At 50.6% G+C, this 19,454-nt stretch overlaps 1 long non-coding RNA gene across 1 annotated transcript; it reads right to left on the bottom strand.

Annotated features, from left to right (window-relative positions):
* Window positions 1-2,206: 2,206 nt before the first annotated feature.
* Window positions 2,207-11,634, bottom strand: LOC132029207 (uncharacterized). Its single transcript, XR_009407739.1, has 3 exons — window positions 11,536-11,634; window positions 10,328-10,540; window positions 2,207-2,819 (listed from the first exon to the last, which is right to left on the bottom strand). It is a non-coding gene; the product is annotated as an uncharacterized LOC132029207 (long non-coding RNA).
* Between the last annotated feature and the right edge of the window lie 7,820 nt (window positions 11,635-19,454).

The following is a 19,454-nucleotide window of genomic DNA, read 5'->3' as shown; positions in this document are numbered from 1 at the left end:
GAGCTTTTGACAGAGAAGGCAGACTTCCAAAGAATGGCAGCACGAGCAGCATCAGACCACCACCCCAGGCCTGACCCGGGGGCCTCCTGGCCCAGGCTCACTCCCTCAGCCTTCAGAGGAACACAGGGACCCTCGCTGGAGTCCAGTGCCCACAGATATGGCTTAGTTACACTTCAACACATTTCTCCTGGGCACTTGCGAGAAGCCAAAGGCATTTGTGACAATACATACAGTTGTGTAATATCCCTCCAGGACTCGGAATTTATTCAAAGCCATGTCTGCATTCAGCCATACCACCATGGCCAGAGAGAGCCACACAGGTCCCACCTCACGTCCCCCTCCCCCCACATGGACCCTGAACAAGAGAGGGCCTGCTCCTCGGAACACCCCACAATGCCCTGTTTCCTCTGTGACGTCCAGTCTTCATACATGCTGGACCTTCTGCCCAGAATGCCCATCCTTCCTTCCCCCTGAACAAATGTTTCCTCTCTCCCCAGGGAGAGGACTGAGGCTATTTTCCTTGCTTTTTGCCATCCCTCCTTCCCAGGACTGGGAATGATTTGTCTACATCTGAGAGGCCCTCAGGAGCTCAGCCGAGTGCCCCGCATCTCTCCAGCCCTCCCCTAGCACCCAGGAGGTGCTAGAAATGGGGGGTAGGGATTTCATTTTTGATAGATACAGCCAAACCGGCCTCCCCAGAGCAGCTGTCCCGAATTCCCCTCCCACAGCTGTTGACCCTGGGGTTTGACTTTCTACAGAGAGCACCCCGATGTGCTTGCTCGTAACTGAAATTATGTATACCTCTGCGTTGCTTCAAGAATGGGGAGTTACCTCCTATCAGGTCACTTTAGAAGAAAGCAATTGTGAACAAGTTAATCAGTAGAGAGCTAGTTAAATGAATGATGGCATATTATCCAGCTGTTAAAAAGAGGCAGCCTTCAGTATGAAAAGATACCAAATGACCAACAACAATGCAGGCGGGATGCAACAATTTGCGTAAATTCTTTTTCAAGGATAGTGTGCATGTGCATACAATGTCTTTGGGAAGACACAGGATAAGCCAATCAAGGTGGATGTCTGTGGGGTTGGAGAGGTTGGCTGGGGGTGGCAGCTAAATGAAATGAAGATTATTTTTCAGCCCAAAACTGGTTGTTTTGTTTGCTTGCTTGCTTGTTTTAAGTCATTCTGTTAAATAGGTGTTGATCACACATGGTACAACATCTAAGCAAGACCCAAGTTCAGTCCAAAAGAAGCCACCCTCTCTCTCCTGCATCCTGCCCTCTTGGTTTGCCCTCTTTGGTACCTCCTCAATCTTTGCACTGTGGGAAGAATTACCCACTCAAAAATAATTAAATCCAATATTATCTTAAAAGATTTTTTTTATTCATTTGAGAGAGAGAGAGAGTGAGAAAGAACATGAGAGGGAGAGGTCAAAGAGAAAAGCAGACTCCCCGAGGAGCAGGGAGCCCAATATGGGACTTGATCCCAGGACTCTGGGATCATGACCTGAGCCAAGGGCAGTCACTTAACCAACCGAGTCACCCAAGTGCCCTCCAATATTTTTTTTAATATTTTATTTTTATTTATTTGACAGAGAGAGATCACAAGTAGGCAGAGAGAGGAAGGGAAGCAGGCTCCCTGCTGAGCAGAGAGCCCGATGCGGGACTCGATCCCAGGACCCTGAGATCATGACCTGAGCTGAAGGCAGAGGCTTTAACCCACTGAGCCACTCAGGTGCCCTCAATATTTTTTAAAAAAAAAAACAACTAAATTGTGACTCCTGGGTGGTACAGTTATTTAAGGTCTGACACACTCAGCATGGAGTCTGACTGAGTTTCTCTCTCCCTCTGTTCCTCCCCCTGCACCCCACCCCCACTCTCATGCACCTGCTCTCTTTCTCTCTCTCCTTCTCAAATAAATAATCTTTTTTAAAAACCTGAATTAAAGGGATGCCTGGAAAAAAAAATTTTTTTTAATGTTTTTAAAAAATGGGGCACCTGGGTGGCTCAATGGGTTAAAGCCTCTGCCTTCAGCTCAGATCATGATCTCAGGGTCCTGGGATTGAGCCCCACATGGGGCTCTCTGCTCAGTGGGGAGCCTACTACCCCCCCACACACCACCCCCTACCTACTTGTGACCCCTGCCTGTCAAATAAATAAATAAAATCTTTTTTAAATAAAAATAAATAAAAATAAAGGGACGCCTGGGTGGCTCAGTCAATTAAGCATCTGCCTTCTACTCAGGTCATGATTCCACAGTTCTGGGAGCAAGCTCTGCATGCTTCTCCCTCTCCCTTTCACTCCCCCTGCTTGTGGTCTCTCTCTATCAAATAAATAAATAAAATAAAATTTTAAAAAACCTGAATAATGAATTTAATAAACATTGGTTGAAGAAAGGAATAAACCAACAAAAAAATGGTTGAAGAATCAAAGACATGAAACAATGCTATAACCAAAGAGGGTCTGACCCAGTGACAGACAAAATGACAAACACAAGAAGAGATACAAGTAAGACTGACCACAGTTGGAGAGTGTGTCCTGTCTTACCTTGCCCTTGGTTTCCCTGTATGTACATCTTCTCCTCCTAGGCTGACCAGGGCACGACCGATGCTCAACTTTCCTCCCCAGGGCTAGGCAGCCAGCAAGTGTGTGATAAACATTTCTGACCCCCGGCCCCACTAACACCAGCCATGCTCTGTTGGGGAAGGGACTGAGGGACACAGTTGTCAGAGCCTGCCTTCCAGAGCCCAGGACTATATGCAGGGCTGTGCTGTGACTTCTGTGGGCCTTGGACACTTCCATCTTCCTGGGCCCCTTCCACTGATGAAAAAAAAAAAAAAAAAAAAAAAAAAAGGAAGTATATTTTACAAAAGTATTGGTATAAAGACAAATGTAATCCAGGCTAGACTCATTATGATACATTCATTATTAGTCATTTCTTTTTCTGATTTCAGACAAAATGCAAATTTTGAAAACACTTCATCAGTCCCGTAAAATTACTGTGGGGTCCTAGGCCTGTGTCTTTCTAGGCCTAAGAATAAAGTTGGCCCTGGCTCGTGGTCAGTAAGCAGGCACTGCTGCTGGAGGCAGCCTGGCCAGGGAAAGCCACATGGGCCCTATCCTTGCTCCTGCCTTACCCCCTGGGGCTCTGAAGGCCATCACTAAAGTTTCCTGAGTTCAACTTCCCCACTGCTAACATGCAGTGCTGCCATGAGGATTAGGGGCTTGATAATCGCCCGATGTTATTGGATGATTTGTCCCCAGGTTGGAGGGAGACCTCTGTAGGTGAGCATCAAGGACACATACCACAGTCAGATGAAGATAGCTTAAAATTCCGAGACAGGCCTCTCTGTGTAGGGTCCTGATCATTGACTAGGCATTAGAATCACCTGGGAGCTTTAGAAACTACTAGAGCCTGGCCTCCACTGGAGCTGATGTGGGACCAGACCTGTTTTTTTGTTTAGAGCTTCCCCCCCAACCCCGCCCTGGGGATTCTAACAGGAGGCAGGGCTGAGCATCGCGTGGGATTCCTGCCCACGGAAGGAGTGAGCTGGGGAATGCTGTCTCGTCCAGTGGACAGCTTTTCACCCTGACAACATCCAAGCCCACGGACGCTCAGTGGCTGCCAGAGACAGTGGGGCAAATGTTACTTTTCTTAAAGACAGCGCCCCCATCTTGAGCATCTTCAGATGGCAGCCAGCCACAATGCCCGCTGTGGGGGCCACTCCCAGCCTGGAAACTTGCTGGACAGACAGACACACTGACGGAAAGGACCAGTGCATGTCTCCCAGCTAACAGGAGGGGAAAGACTTTAAGACCCAAGGACTTTCCCACCAAGCGCTAAGTGGGCTTCCCCAGTGGGGTTGTGGGCCCCCTCCACCTGAAGATATCGTGCAGTCACCCTGCCCTCCTGGGCCACTAACTCAGCATCTCTGGGTTCAGTGAGAAGCTGCGTTTTTTTACAAGCTCCAAAGGGGATATCCGTGCACAGGAACATTTTGGGGTTGGTTCTACATCTTGATTTGGGTGGGGGTCATGCAGTGTTCATAGCTAAAAAAAAAATAATCAAAGTTGAAACTTAAGGTGCACCTCACAAAAATAAAACAAATACTGCAGCGCCTGGCTGACTCAGTCGGTAAAGCGTCCAGCTCTTTGTTTTTGGCTCAGGTCATGATCTTGGGGTTGTGAGATTGAGCTCAGTGTCAGGTTCCCTGCTTGGCGGGAAGTCTGCTTGAGAGTCTCTTCCTCCCTCTCTCTTTCTCTCTGCCCCCAACCCTCCCACTTTCTAATAAATAAATAAAATCATTAAAAAATTATAAATAATAAATAAGAACCAGCCTACCATGTGTCTGGAGCTTTGGAAAGAGAATCAGGGGAGGCTGCCTAGAGGAGGAGTCCTTTGAGCTAAGCCTAGACATGGAGGGGAGCAGGGGACAGGACAGAGGGAGTAGGGAGGCCCACAGGGAAGGGACTTGTAGCCAGCCACAGAAGCAGGGGGCAGCAGGTAGGAATGGATACAGGTGGGTTCTGGGGCCTTGTCAGGCAGTGGTCTCACCCCCACCCAGGGACAGGGTATCCTCAGAGGCCCGCAGGCTGCTGTGGTCAGCATAGGTAGCCCATGTAAACTCCCAACTTGCCTCCAAGTGCACCCAGGTCACTCTCCCCAACAAGCCGGCATTGTGTGGGGTTCCAATGCAGGGCAAGAAAAACAGAGAGCCCAATTGTCCCTGTCATAATGGGTATATAATTTATAATAATGTCAGCTATTAAAGGATTTTTAGTAATTAACTGACAGTGGTGTGCTATTTCACTGCATTTTTGCCTGCCATAATGATCTTGAACTTTGCAAGACGGTTTTGAACTTGCTCAAAATAAGCCCCAAACACAAAGAAGGGCGACAGCATTCCAAACGAGGGGTAAGAGGGGTTGGACAAAATGGGGCTGTTCTTCTCTCGGGGAGAGGGGTGAACTGTGCACAAGTAGGGAGATCTGAGGTCCACGGTCATCCCAGAGAGCTGCACAACCAGTAAAATGCCTGCCAGGCCAGAGTGGGGAGTAAAAGCAAGTCAGCTGTTTCTTAATAGTGTTAAGATACATTTTTTTTTTAAATACACCTTGTTTGCATGATGCACAGCTAGGAATATTTTTCTCTTCCCCAAAGAAATAGGCTTCCAATCCTCATTTTTCTTGAAATACGTGTCTCTGTTGGTATATCTTTTGCTCTTTTGATTTCTAATAGAAACATAGGAAATATTTCTTTTTTTCTATTAATCCCACTAAGAAAAGATAAAGCCAGCATGAGCCCATTGGTAAATAGTAGCTGACACTGGCAAGGGTTGGGGGGAGGCATTAGGGAGTGGAGGGGTCTGTGGCAAACTGGAGAGCCCAGTGTAAGCGAAGTATCTGTTGTTCTGGTCTAGGCAATCAGGACTGCAAACCCTTGGTAGAGACTCGTAGATGCCTATGGCAACCTCAGTTCTCCCTCTTTCTCTTTAGTAGCAGAATGAGGATTTCTTTTCAGCTGGGCCAATTTTATCCTGGGGAATTTTACAGTCTTCTATCAGTCTTTCTTCCTGTGGGTGAAATTTCCCTGTCTTTCTAGCCCTCTCATTCTTTCTCCCCCCATTTATACTTTTACTCATTCACACATTCATACATCAAACACATGCACTTTGGGCAAATTAGTTAACATCTCTGAGTCCGGGTTTTCTCCCTGGAGGTGGTAAGGCATTTTACTGGTTGTGCAGCTCTCTGGGATGACCGCGGACCTCAGATCTCCCTACTTGTGCACAGCTCACCCCTCTCCCTGAGAGGAGAACAGCCCCATTTTGTTTTGTGTGGCAGGTCAACTCACTGAGTTGTTTCTCTTGCCAATATCCCTTTGGACCCTTCTCAACCTCCTTCATATCCAACCCAGCAGTGGAAAGGAATAGGGAGAGAAGGGGAGGAAGTCTTTAGAGGGTGGTCTCTCAGGTCTAGGATTCATGTCAGGGTTGACTGGTTTTCCTTTCTTCTGTCTGATTCAACCCTTACCACCTCCAGGGAGAAAACCCAGACTCAGAGATGTTAACTAATTTGCCCAAAGTCACGCAGTTAGAAAGCAGTCGACTCAGCCTTGAAGCTGGTTCTGACAACCTACAAGGCCTGTGGCCCCCACCACCCCATCCTCCTGCCTTTGTGGAGGTCTACATGCTGTGGACGTCCTCTGCAGCCACAGGCCAACACCACAGAGAAGAGCCCATTGCACTTCAGATGCTTCATAACAGACTGAAAAAGCATTTGCAATTCTGCATCAAATCTGCTGTGGTGGCTGCAAGCCCATTGTCAGGAGAGGGAAATAGGAGGGCTTGGCTAGCACACTGCGGGAGCCTGGAGCCCTTGCACACGGGCCTGGAGACGGTGGGGGACAGCTCTGTCCTTTAGGAAGCTTTGAGCTGCAAGTAATGGGAAATCCAACTCAAAGTGGTTCTTATGCTAAGAATAATAATAATGCTTTCATTATTTCATGGATAAAAAAAAAGAACCCTAGGTTCTAAGAGGCGTTCCACAAGGTCATCAAGGACCCGGTTCTTTCCGTCTCTTTGCTTTTCCATCCTCAGTGGGTTGGTTTTAACTGTGGCTGGCTCCCCCATCACGGCAAGAGAGCTGTTGCAGCTCTGGCCAGCACAGCAGACACAATGAAGAACAATTCTCCTACATCCTCCTTCCTAAAAGTCAAGAAACTTTTCCCAGAAACTCCTAGCGAATATCACCCCAAATCTCCTTTGCCAGAACAGGGTCACCAATGGACTTTAGCTACAGGAGTTTCCTCTGTTAGGTGGCTAGGTGCCTTCTGCTAACCCCTCCCCCCACCCGGCCCCCTCGGCGTCCTGGGAGGCTGGTGAGCAGGGGCTGCATCAACACGCAGCCTTGCCTTTGGCCTCCAGGTTGGACTCAGCCAGTGGGCGACATCAGAAAGTGCTCCCGGGCAGGAAGAAGGAGCGGCCAGGGTGCTCACTCCTCTGTGTCCTCCTTGCTGGGTGGCATGGGCCCACAACTCCTGTAAGGCAGCCCTCTCCATGCACTCTCTCCTGCTTCTCATTCCTGCTCCTATGCTCAGGGGCTTCTCCAACCTGCGGGGTAAGAACAGCTGCTCCCCATTGCCAGCCCAGGCTCATTCACCAGCTCTGTGCAATGCCCAAACCCTTCACACACCCTTGTAATTAGGCCTTTCTCCATTTCTCTCAGTTGCCCATCCGAAGGTGCATTCTCTACCCTTCCTGAGACCAAACAGTACACGAGGCAGAGGATAACGCTCCCTTTGAAGCCCGGACAGTCTCCTGAGCCTCCTCCCAGAGGTCTCTTTTGCACGGCACCCTCAGTCCATCCTGGTAGCTGGCATATCCCTGTCCCCCATGCTGACCGCCCCATCTTTGGCAGCAGCACCACCAACCATTCAGGTGCCCAGGAACAAAACCTGGGTGTTGACTCTCCCGTCACCCTGCCCCCAACCCAATCCAGAACAGTCTTCGCTGATCCTGCCTCTACTGGTCTCTCCCATTCCTCGCCTTGTCCCAATTTCAGGCCTCCATCACGGCTCATCTGCTGCGTGACAGCAGCCTCCTAGGTGATCTCCCTGCCTTCGAGGCAGGCCACTGCCCCAAGAAATGTCTGCAACCACAGCTCTGATCAGGATCGTATTCTCCTACTCCACACCTGCCCTTATGGCCTGCTAACTGCACTCCAAATGCCCTCACTTGGCCATAAAGCCCTATGCATTTAGGCTGCTACACAGGTTCCCAGCCCCATTTCTTATTGCACGCAGGACCCCCGGGCTAGACAGGTTCTATCAGTCAGCTACTGCTGGGTACAAAGTCATCCCAAGGCTCAGCTGCTTAAAATAACAATGTATATTATTGCTACCAAGTCAAAGGTCAGCCGGAACTTTGGCAGCTCTGGGCCAGACTCAGATGATCCTGGCTTGGCTCACTCACGCATCTGCCAGCAGCTGACAGGTGGGCTAAGGACTAGCTGGTCTAGGATGGCCTCACTCCCTTGTCTAGCGGTTGTCTAGGTGAAAGGAAGGGACTGGGTCATATGTCACTCATCACCCAGCAAACCAGTCTGGTGGGATACTAGATACAGGGTTGTCTAGAGCTGCAGAGCAAATTACACAGCTAAAAACAACAAACTGGTATTTTCTCCCAGGCCCTGGGGGTCAGGATGCCTAGTGTCACTTAGCCAGGTATCTCTGGCTCAAGGACTGTCCCAGGGCTACAGTCAAGGCGTTGGCTAGGGCTTCTGCCATCTCAAGGCTCCAGGGGTAGACCTGCTTTTCCTCGCTCACTCCTAAAGATTTGGGTAGGTCTCCGGTCCCGCTGGCTGTTGGCCAGAGGCACCCTTTCCTTGCCAGATGGGGTATGGGGTCCTCCAATAGGCACTCCCCGCAGAGCATCTGGATTCCCTCTGAACCAGCAAGAGAGCAAGAAAGGGAAAGCAAGATGGAAGTCACACAGTCTTTCGGTAAGCTAATCTCAGAAGCTCCAACTCATCTCTTCTGCTGTATTCTGTGCGTTGGAAGGGAGGCATGAGTCCAGGAGATTACATAGGGCGTTCAACTCAGGGGGTGGGGATTATAAGGAGCCACTTTGGAGGCTGCAGTTCACACCTGAGCTTGGTCGTAGACTGGTTTCCAAACCACAAGAGTGAGTGCAGAAGTGTGTAAGACTGCTCGTAAGACTGGGCTCATAACATGCATGTGTTTGGCCAAAGCAAGCCACAGGGCCAAGTGCGGATTCAAGGCACAGGGGAGATACACGCCATGTCTTGTTGAGAAGAGCTGCCTAGTTACATTGCAAGGAAGATATGGGCAAGGAAAAATGTCCATTTTTGCAAAGAACCAAACAGGCTTTCCCACCAGTCCTCGAAAATGCTTTGTGCTTTCTAGCCTAAAGGCTGTTGGATCCAGTTTCTTCTTCTCATACATCTAAGCTCCTCCTCCACCAGTTATCATCCTGTCAGTCATCGAGGACCAACTTATACACTGTATTAATTTCCTTTTGCTGCTATATCAAATGATCACAAGCTTGGCGGCTTCAAGCAACTCAGATTTTATTGCCTACAGTTCAGGAAGTCTGAAGTCCAAAATGAGTGTTACTGGTTTAAAATCAGAACATCGGCAGGACTGTAAACCTTTCCAGGGGCTCAAGGGAGCTTTTCCAGATTCTAGAGGCAGCCTGCAGGTCTTGGCTCATGTCCTCTTCCCCCACCTTCAGCACCAAGAATGGCTGGTGGGTCTTTCTCCTCCTCACTCTGACATGAGTTCTCTCTCTCCCTCTTCCTTCTGCTCGTAAGGACCCTTGTGATTACAATGGGTCCCCACGGACAAGCCAAGATAATCTCCCCACCTCAAGGTCGGCTGACCAGCAACCTCAAGTCCACCAGCAAGTGCAATTCTCCTCTCCATGTAACCGAACAGTACTCGCAGGTTCCAGGCACCATACACCATACACAAGTGCCTTCCCCGGAGGCCGTTCCTCCACCTACCACCCCCCCCATCCATGAATGCTGATGGCGGCCATGTTTTGTTGAGCACATGCTATGTGCCCACCAGTGTGCCCAGGTCTCCTCTCCCTGACTGATCCCACCCATTCTCATACTCCCATGAGGAAGGTTCTATGAGTGTTCTGATATAGACTCAAATAAATTAAGCAACTCCCCAAAGCTCTCCAAGGAGCCACCCAAAGAGCATGTGCTGGATAGCAGAACTTGAACTTGTGTCTATCAGTCTCTGAAGTCAGGGTCCCAAACATACACTCATGCTGCCTCCTCTGAAGTCACTAGGTCCCTTCTAGAGATCCTCCCTCCTCGGTGCTCCCATAGCTGAGGAAGACTGGGCCTCTCTTTGAAGAGATATTCTTCTGAAGTCTCAGTTTTGGGCAGGCCGCCTCCCCACCTCAGCCATCAAAGTCATAACAGTAATTATTTAACGAAGATCTGCCATGTACCAGAACTTTCTCATCCATCACATCTCACACCCACTGCTAAGGCAGGTCTTATTTCCACTTTCCAGAGAAGGAAATGGAGACTCAGGGGAGGGGAGGCCTCAGGGTTCACTAGTGTCAGTGCTGGGAGTGGAACCCAGGCCTAATCCCAAAGCCTGTTCTTGCTTTGCTAGGCCGCCTCTGCCGTCAGAAATGCCCCTGCCTCTGTAAGCCAGTGTCACTAGCTGGCTTTCAGCCAGACACATCTGTAGCCCAGTCATGCTAACTAGAGTTCAAATCCCAGCTCTCCTACTTTCTGCCTGGATCCGCCTCAGTTTCCCCATCTGTAAGACTGACAGCACCTACCTCCCAAGGGCTGTTGGTGAAGAATAAGCAAGCTAATGCATCTAACGTGCTTTTGACAGTCACCGCCATACGGTAAGCATTCCCAGTGGCTGGAACTGGTCAGCTGGGGCTCATTCAAGGGCTCCTGCTCCAACGATGGCCATACTCGCTGTTGGCTAGGCAGCTCTCCTCTGTGGAAATTCAGCACCCCAGACTACCTACACAGAAGGTTATCTGGAAGAGCAAAATAGATCATTGTTGAGAAAACGCTCTGTAAACTGTAGAGTGGGGTACCCACGTTGGCTAATAAGGAGCTTTCCAAAGTACTCAACAAGCAGGCCAGAAAACCATAGACCCCCCTGGAGGACCCAGGGCGGCAGCCTTCTCAGTGAGGGCCCCAGGGGAACAGAGGGCCAGCAGCTGTCCTATTTCCTCCTCCCCTCCCCTTGCACACCGCCCCCCCACCCCCATCCATCCTGGGGTGGCTGAGGCTGCAGGAATGCGATGGTATCTCAGCAAACAGACAGTCTGTTCCCAGAGGAGCCGGGGCCGCCCCCAGGAGGCCCCACTCTCCCAGCCACAGTAAACACAAGGGTCTGTCCTCATTATCAGCTTGGCTCAGCAGCAGCGGAGACAGTCTGCCCACTGGAGACTCTCCGCAGTGCGATAAGCCGCTGGGCCCCTTGTTGGCTGTCCTCCTGGGGCTACAGCCAGGCTGCCCGGGAATAGGAATCCTAGAGCTGGCCTGGCTCGGGGCCTAAATACCTCCTCCAGGGGTCGGGGGCTGAGGGTAGGGAGCTGGCTGCCTGTGCAGGGAGCATGTCAGTCACTGAGACGGAGGAAGCAAAGGACCAGAGCTGTGCCAAGGGGTCGGGCCATGTTGTCAGCAAAACTCTCCATTGCCCTCAAGGACTTCTGAATCCATTTCTCACAGTGCTTTGGGAACCCCCTTTGTCATCATCATCATCTTCATAGACTGTACATATGGACAGTAGTGCTGCTCCTTCCAGTGTTTTCCAACCCACGTTCCAGTCAATGAATTACCATGGGGAAAGCCCTTAGCTCTGGACCTGGTGAGGGCTCAGAGAAAGTCAGGTTGCAGGAAGGAGGGTGATAGCATTCTCGTCATTATTCAAGTGGTGCAGGGAACCCCCAGTCCCTCAAAGGAATACCAGCTAACTCTTCTCTGGGACGGCCACACCCACCATGTCCTCAGTCTCTCAACTCACCGAAGGTGGGAAATGCTGGGCTAATGGTGTCCCCGTTTGACGGTGAAGCAGGCTGGAAGGGCAGGTAGGTGACACGCTTTGAAGGCTGTATAGACAGGACATGACGCTGCCGAAACAAGCCACAAGCCCTCAGACTCAGAGTCTGACGAGTTTTTTCCATCCTGGCCTCTGCCTGCCCTTGGCCAACCACTGAGGAGCCGAGATTGGGTCACTGGTCTGTGTCCTGGATCCTCCCTGGGGTCAGGCAGAGGCAGATCAAGATCCTGGGGGTGGAAGATGAGCTGACAGCTTCTTTGCAGCACTTTGGAAAGCCGCAGTGAATCAAACTCCAAATAGCCAGAGGCAGCTGTGGACCCACAGGGTGAGCACTTGGCTGGGAGTCCAATAGCCCTGGGTTCCAACCAACTGCTATTTTCAGGCTAGTGACCTAGGGCTAGGCCCTTACCCTCTCTAGATTTGGTCCCAAGATCCTTATATCCTTACCCCTAAGATAAATCCTCCCCTCTGCCTTGGCTCCCTCTTCTGAGAGTTGCTAGGAGAATGCAGTGTAATAGGGCCCATTAAAGCCCCCTGTTTTGTAGCTTCTGAGTCAGATGTCCTCTCTCACAGATCAGCTGACTTTCAAACCCCTCACCACCATTCAAGGCCCAGTTCAGATGCCTCCTATCTGGGCAGCCCTCCCTAATCTCTGAGCTAGCATAACTACAGCCTCCTGTCACATCTCTCCCAGGGTACCCTCTCCCTTGTGTGGGGTCAAAGTTTAGGACGGATTCCTCATGGCACCCCCATTCCCCAGCATAGAGTGCAGACTCATTAAGTGCCTGATACAGTAAAGGAATGGGCCATCCAGGTGAAATGGCCACTCTGCCCCCTTGTTAGTCTCCAAGCCTTAGAGAGCATGTCTCCTCCCCCTCTTCGGTAAAGACTGGTAAAGACCCCTGAATGGCAATTCTTCCTGGACATGGCTTCCTTGGACACCTTCTGCTCTCAGCTCCAGATGCTCGTGTGATCCCTAGACCTCCTGAGTTCTCTCCTGACTCCTTGGCCTGGCCTTCGAGGCCCTTCCCAACCTGGCCTCAGTGTCTGCTTCCTTCTTTCTCTGGCCTCTGGTCCCAAGAGTGCCCTCTACCTGGGCCTTGCTCTCTGCTCTTGACACTCACAGAAACATCTCTGCTCTGAGTCTACAATCCAGCCACTGCCATCACCAGCACAGGGCCTTCTGCTGCCTCTTTTCTTCTCAACACCGCCCACTGCCCCCCATAGGTACTCTCTCATAGGCAAGGGACCTGCCAGTGGCATTTGGTTTTCACAAATGTGTCCACCATCACCTTCCCCAACAAACCAGCGGGGCCCCTGAGTCTCCCCTCCCTCATAGCAACAGGCTCCATTTCTCAGGATAAGGGAAAGGATAGGCACTGAGCTGCAATTGGGAGCATACAGAATGGTCCCCAAGGTGTCTCAGGTTTTCTCCAGGTCACGTCTTCCACCTCATGCCCACTAGAGAATTCCCGATCCACCATCCACATCTCCATCAGTGCCCACATCACAGGGCGCTCCTTCTGTCCATGGCCATAGCCTTGGGCCTCTGGCTACCTCCCCAGGCATGGCCATGGCCGCTCTGCCATCCACCCCGAGCCCCACCCCCGAGCCCCCATACTCCCAAACAGGAACCAAGGGTCCTACTCTAGGCCAGGTACTGTTCTAGGCCCAGGGTGGAATGGGGTGGTACACAGCAGTAAACAAAACACACATGGTCCCTTCCCTCATGGAGCTTGCATTCTAATGAAGGACGTGAATGAAACAGACAATTAAAATGAGAAAAATGCAGAGTATTTTAAGTTACTTTCAGTATAGGTAACTTCGCTGCCATTGAAAATAAGGACTTTGGCTAAAAATAAGAGAGAGGAGTTTGGGGTGTGCAGGGAGGAGTTGCTATTTCAATGGGGGAGGTCAAGTGGGCCTCCTTGAGAAGCGGACATCTGCTCAAAGCATTGAAGGAGGCAGGGGGGTGGGCCTTGAGGATCCTGGGGCAAAAGCATTCCAAGCAGGAGGAACAGCCAATGCAAAGGCCCCTGCTTCAATGTATGTCCCTTCCTCTATCCATCACATTTTTCATGCATTTACTTGGCCTTTTATAGAGTTCAAGGGTGTTAGAGGAAAGTGTTTACTTGGTCACCTGTCCCACTGTGCCCGAAGCTCCTTCGGGCAGGGACCCCATAATGGCCAACTTCATAGTCATCCCACAGGCCACCCTGACATGTCCAGAAGAGCACACACCCAGACATACACACCCACACTTGTACAGAGAGACCTATGCACTGCGGCCATAGAGAAGGGCTCAGTTATTGTCTAGGACATAAACTGAAGGAAGGGTAAATACCAATTAAGCTCACCCAGCCCCACCAAGTTTACAAAGGTCTCCCTTATGCCTACCCTTTGAGCTGGGACCTGGGTGGTTATTAAAGCGAGGCTCAGAGAGACCAAGGTGAGCAGACTGGTAATTGGTATTTGCAATACTGGAAGCTAGCTAGCTCTTCTGATTTCCATCCAATGTAGGATTTCATTTCTTAAAACAATAGGTCGGATGTGAATACAGTACAAAATTCAAAATATCCATAGAGACATAGACATGTCCCTTTTGTCCTCTCCCCCAGCCCTCTCTGCCCAGCTCCCAGCTCCCTCCCTGAAGTTTGAGGGCACTGACCAATTTATTCCCCATTTACTTAAATGGGGACTTAGGCCCCCCTCTTTCTGTGATGAGGCTCTGCTTCGCAAATACATCTGACAGGACAGAAACAGACTTGGAGCCTCTCCTCTGAAAGCATCTCTTCTCTGCTCCTAGAACCCAGGCTCTCTGGGACCAGACTTGGCATCCACTTGATTTGCCCAAAACCACAAGCCTCTTGGATCCATGCCACAGTCACTGCATGGCCTACATCTCAGTCCCTGGGGAAGATCTACTCATCAGGAGGGACCCAGTGTCCTCAGAGAGAGGAGACAGGGATGGAGCAAGAAGCGAGAAAGAGTTAGCACGGGCTTGGGAGGGGCAAGTGGGCACAGAAAGAAAATGGCACTGTGCTAGAGTGGCTTTACAATGGGGACCCTATTTAATGACCTCTGTATTCTTCCGCAGTGGTTTTAACCGCAGAGGGACTATAATTCCCCATGAAAAGGATGGCTTTGGAGTCCCTGGATGACCATCCTTACCACACCCTAGCAGGGTGCCCCAGACACAGCTCCAACCCAACCGTGGAGTGTGGTACATGCCTTCTCTTTACCAGGAGCAGATGAAAATGAGTCAGCACACGGCCTGCTGCCAGGAGCTCCCAGTCTAGGGGAGGACAGACGCTCACTCACACCAGTGGGAAGGTCTCAGGAGGCTGGGTGGAATCAAAGGATGGCACTTCTCCTGGAATGAGTAAGCGAGCGAGCGAGCGAGAATGCACAGGACCCCAGCCCAAGGGACCAACATATACGAAGACCAGAAATGGTAAGAGGAACTTACCAAAATGAGTGCCGGAAACCAAACAGGAAGTGTGGGCAAGGATCAGAGGTGAAGGGTCTGCACGTCAAGGGGGTGCGTCTGACTTTATCTTCTAGGTGGAAGTTTTCAAGCAAAGTTATGACCGGGTCCAGTTTGTGTTTTATTTGGATCTCTCACACACGGTGAGCTCTGTAGAGGATGGGTTGGAGGCTCCTGGTGTAGGAAATATCAAGGCTTAACTCAAGTTAGGGCAAAGAGAATGTATTTATAATGCTTTATTTCTTAAATAGGATGGTGGGAACACAGCATTAATGTTCTTTTTTATATGTCAGTTCATAATGGAAAAGAAATTTTAAAACTAAAGTCAGCGAATACAAGCTCCAGGAGGGTAAAGATAGCAACAGCTAATAATGAAGGTTCTCAGGCACTTAATAATAGTGCTTAATAGGCACTATTCCTAGGATTTTACACGTATGCATATATTTAATCCTCACAGCCCTACGAGGTAGGTGTTACTCCCAAATTACCCATGAGGATAATTTAGTACAGAGAAGTTGATTACCTTGCCCAAGGTCACCCAGTCAGTAGGGTATAAAACTGGGATTCCCTGTTCACACCCTTAACCAAGGTTTGGTCGCCACCATGGGGCCTGTTCACCACCATATCCCCAGCACCTGGCACACACCAAATGTACCCTAAGTTTTCTTTGGATGAATGCAGCCCAGAGAAGTTCATCAAGTTCTTTTAGATCCCACAGTCCTTCAAAATAAGGCTCCCATGGAAGCCTGGTTGGCCAGTCACCAGGTCCAACCCTCCTTCCCCAACCTGGCCACACCCCTTCCTCTCTCTCTTCTGTTTGTCGCCAGTCTCCATTCTCAGCTGTCCCAGGGTCACCATACTGGCAGCAGAGCCTGACTCAGCCAGACCAGTGGAGCCAGGCGGGCGGGCGACCACACTTCGGGCACCCGGCTAAGGACACCACCCAGGGCGAGGCGGGGCAGCATGTGGGGCGGGGCTACTGGGCGGGGTCTGAGGCAGATCGGGACCAACGGGGGCAGAGGCACACTGCCCACAGGGCTGCAAGAAAGCTCCACCCCCTGTTAGGGCTGCCGGGGCTTGCTCCCCCGCTGCTTGTCGCACCACGCATTTCGAGACCCAGCTCTTTGGGACCTATTTTCCAATGCAAAATGGCAGTGAAATCAAGAAATCAAGAGTGGGACCCTTAGCTGACGAGACACCGCAGGCTGCCCCTGAGAATACATTCAGCATGGACTTCCTGGCCCTTTGTTATTACCTTTCTTTCTTTTGACCAAAACTCCAAGTTTCTCTCTTTCAGGAAACTCCCAGAATACCTAGCTCTTGATGCCTCCCTCCTGGGAGTCCTGTCTTCGCAGTCTTGCCCAGCGATAAGCTTTGGTTGGTGTTTGATTTTGTTATGGGCTAAATTGTACCCCCACTACCCTCCCCCACCCCACAAAAATTTGTATGTTGAAACCCAACCCCTGCCCAGTACCTCAGAATGTCACTCTATTTGAAAATAGGGTTTTTAAATAAGTGATTCACTTAAAATGAGGCTGTCTATGTGGTCCCTAATCTAATAGGGTTGGGGAAATTTGGACACACAGAGAGACACAGTGGGTGTGTGGCCACAAAAAAAGACTGTGTGAGAGGCAGCACAGAGAGATGCTATGGAGGAAACCTATCCTGTGGCACCCTGACCTTAGATTTTCAATTTCCAGAACCGTGAGAAGGTTAACTCCTATTGTTTAAGATCCCAGTCTGATATTTTGTTATGGCAACCCCAATAGACTAATACAGATTTTCAAGTGGTGAATGGCATTTTTCCCGAGGGGTCTCCCCTTTCTAGAACTTACTCCTCCTTGGGCCACGGTGACAGGCTCTGCCATTCCCCGCTCACATAACCCTGGGGCCTGAACAACAGCCAGTTAGCCCATAGGGATCTCTGGCTTTCCCAGTGAAGTAGTGAGGGGGACACAAGCAAAGGCAGGTGGAGGCTGTCTACTCCCTCTGAGTCACAGCCTCACAAGTGGCTTCTCTTTCTCAGGGACAGTATGCTTAGCATTAAAGGGGCCCAGACACAATTGTTTTTGCAGAATTGACTTCCATTAGTGGCTTCCACCTTCCTCATGCCCTGCCTCTCACCCTTTCCTCAACTCAAGTCACACTGTGATACACAGAACATCTGCTAAAATGGCCCACCTAGGAAACTAGAAACTGCAGATCAGTCATGAAAACCTGGGCTCCAGAACTGGTCCCTAATCCGCTGTGTGACCCTGGCTTCGTCACATCCATCTCTGGGCTCCAGGCTCGCCTTATGGAAGGAAGAGCCTGGATGAGCGGTCACCAAGCACTTCTGGAAGAAGATAAGAGTCTCCAATGGAGCAGAGCAGAAGGTGGGGTGGGAGGTGGGGAAGTCAGGCTAGAGGGCAGAGAAGCTGGAATGTAGAGCCACGAGGTGGGAATTCTGTGGATACGCAGTGGGGAGCCCTGGCAAGCTTCTGAGCAGTGAGGGGGCCAAGCTGACCTGCGTCAATGGCCCATACCCCTGCCTCCCTAACTTCATTCCTTGCCACACCCCCTTCTTTACTCCTGACCTTCCTTCCTGATCCTCCTACAACGTTCTAAGCCCTTTTCTACCTCGTGGCCTTCACCCTTGCTGTTCTCTTTGCTAGAAAAGTTGAAGTCAAAGAAGCAGACACTTCTAGCACTTTCTAATGTGCAAGGCACTGTCTAAACACTTCACCTATATTAACTCATTTCCTCCTCTCCTCAGCCCTGTAGATACTGTCATCCCCATCATGCAGATGAGCAAACTAAGGCATAGAGAAGAGAAGGGACTTGTTTAAGGCCTCATGGCAGGGGCAGAGCTGGGATATGAAGCTCTGGGATTCACTCTGATCCCATTGGAATGGCTTCCTGCTCCCTTCGCCACCCAGTATAAAGTGTCCCCTATACACACCTCACCCCTGCACTTCCTGTGGTTTCATCAGAACATTTGTGCCCCCTGATCTTTTGCATTTCTCTGTTGTTCATTCCATCACGTGCTCTCCTTAATGCTCGTCACCCAATTACCCCCCCACACACACTCTCCCCAGGATTTTCTCTTGTTTACAGGATAACTTTCTCTTGTTGCATGCCTAGCTCTCAGCATAGTGCCTGGCACAAAGTAGGGACTCAATAAAGGTTTGTTGAATGACTAAAGGAACAGGGATGTGCGTGTGCGATGGGGAAGCTCAGCTTAAGCTTCTCTAGCCTTTCCTGAGTCCCCAACCCCAAGAGAAAAGATGCCTCCCTCCTGCTTTGTGTTCCCCATCCCACCCGCCCACACACACGTGTCTCCCCACTAGACCATTCACCACCTAAAGACAGCAACTAGGCCGTGTCATCTTATTGCAAATAACACTAACCCATTTTGTGAGCATCACGTGTCAGGCATTGTTCCAAGCTTTCTACACGAACTCACTCACCCTTTCCAATGATCCTGTGAGGTGTGTCCTGCTGTTCCCCATTTCACAGGTAAGGAAACCAGGGCAGAGAGAAGCTAAGTAATTCACCCATAGTCATAGGCCTAATTAAAGGCAAGGGCAGGATTTAGATTCAGACCCTCCAGCCAGGGCCCCTTTTCCCCATGGAGCTGGCAGTGCTGTTCTCCACGGAGATTCTGGCTGGATCTGGGGCCCAGCTGGAGCTCTGGCCTCCTCACAGGCTGGCCAGCACCTTTGCCTGACTACACACAGGCCTCAGGGCCCCTCTCGAAGCATCAGTGCATCTGAAGCCCAAAGATGGAGGCCATGTCCCTGAGTCCGCTGGGGTTTCCAGTACAGGCTAAGAGCTGGCAAGGCAGCAGCTTCTGGAATATATTAGTTTCCCATTGCTGCTGTAACAAATGGCCACAGACTTGCTAACACAGATGTCTTACCTTCCGTTCCAGAGCTCAGAAGTCTGCCATGGGTCTCTAAATTCAATATGTCGGCAAGGCTGTGCTCCTTCTGGGCCTGCTGGGGGAAAATTCATTTCCTTGCCTTTCCTAGCTCCCAGCAGCCTCCCACACTCCCTGGTTCAGGACCTCTTCCTCCACCTTCAAAGCCAACAACGCAGATCAAGTCCTTACGACCGACACACCCCTCCGACTCTGCTCCCATCCTCTCTCCTCTTGCCTCTGTCTTTGACGCTTCAGGACGCTTGGGGTCACCTTGGGCCCATCCAGATCATCGCAAATAATCTTCTCATCTTAAGATCAGCTGATAGGAACCTGAATTCCACCTGCAACCTGAATTCCCCATCTCCTTGTAAACTAACAATTCACAGGTTTGTAGGGATTAGGACGTTGACATTTGGGGAAGACGTGTGGGAGTGGGGCGGGGGGGGGTGGCGGCTCGGTTCTGCGTACCACACAGGTGTTTCTCAGATTGTT

The sequence above is a fragment of the Mustela nigripes genome, chromosome 13 (assembly GCF_022355385.1).
Source record: "Mustela nigripes isolate SB6536 chromosome 13, MUSNIG.SB6536, whole genome shotgun sequence".
NCBI lineage: Eukaryota > Metazoa > Chordata > Mammalia > Carnivora > Mustelidae > Mustela > Mustela nigripes.
The sequence above is the reverse complement of the archived record's forward strand: the minus strand, read 5'-3'. Positions and strand labels throughout refer to the sequence as shown.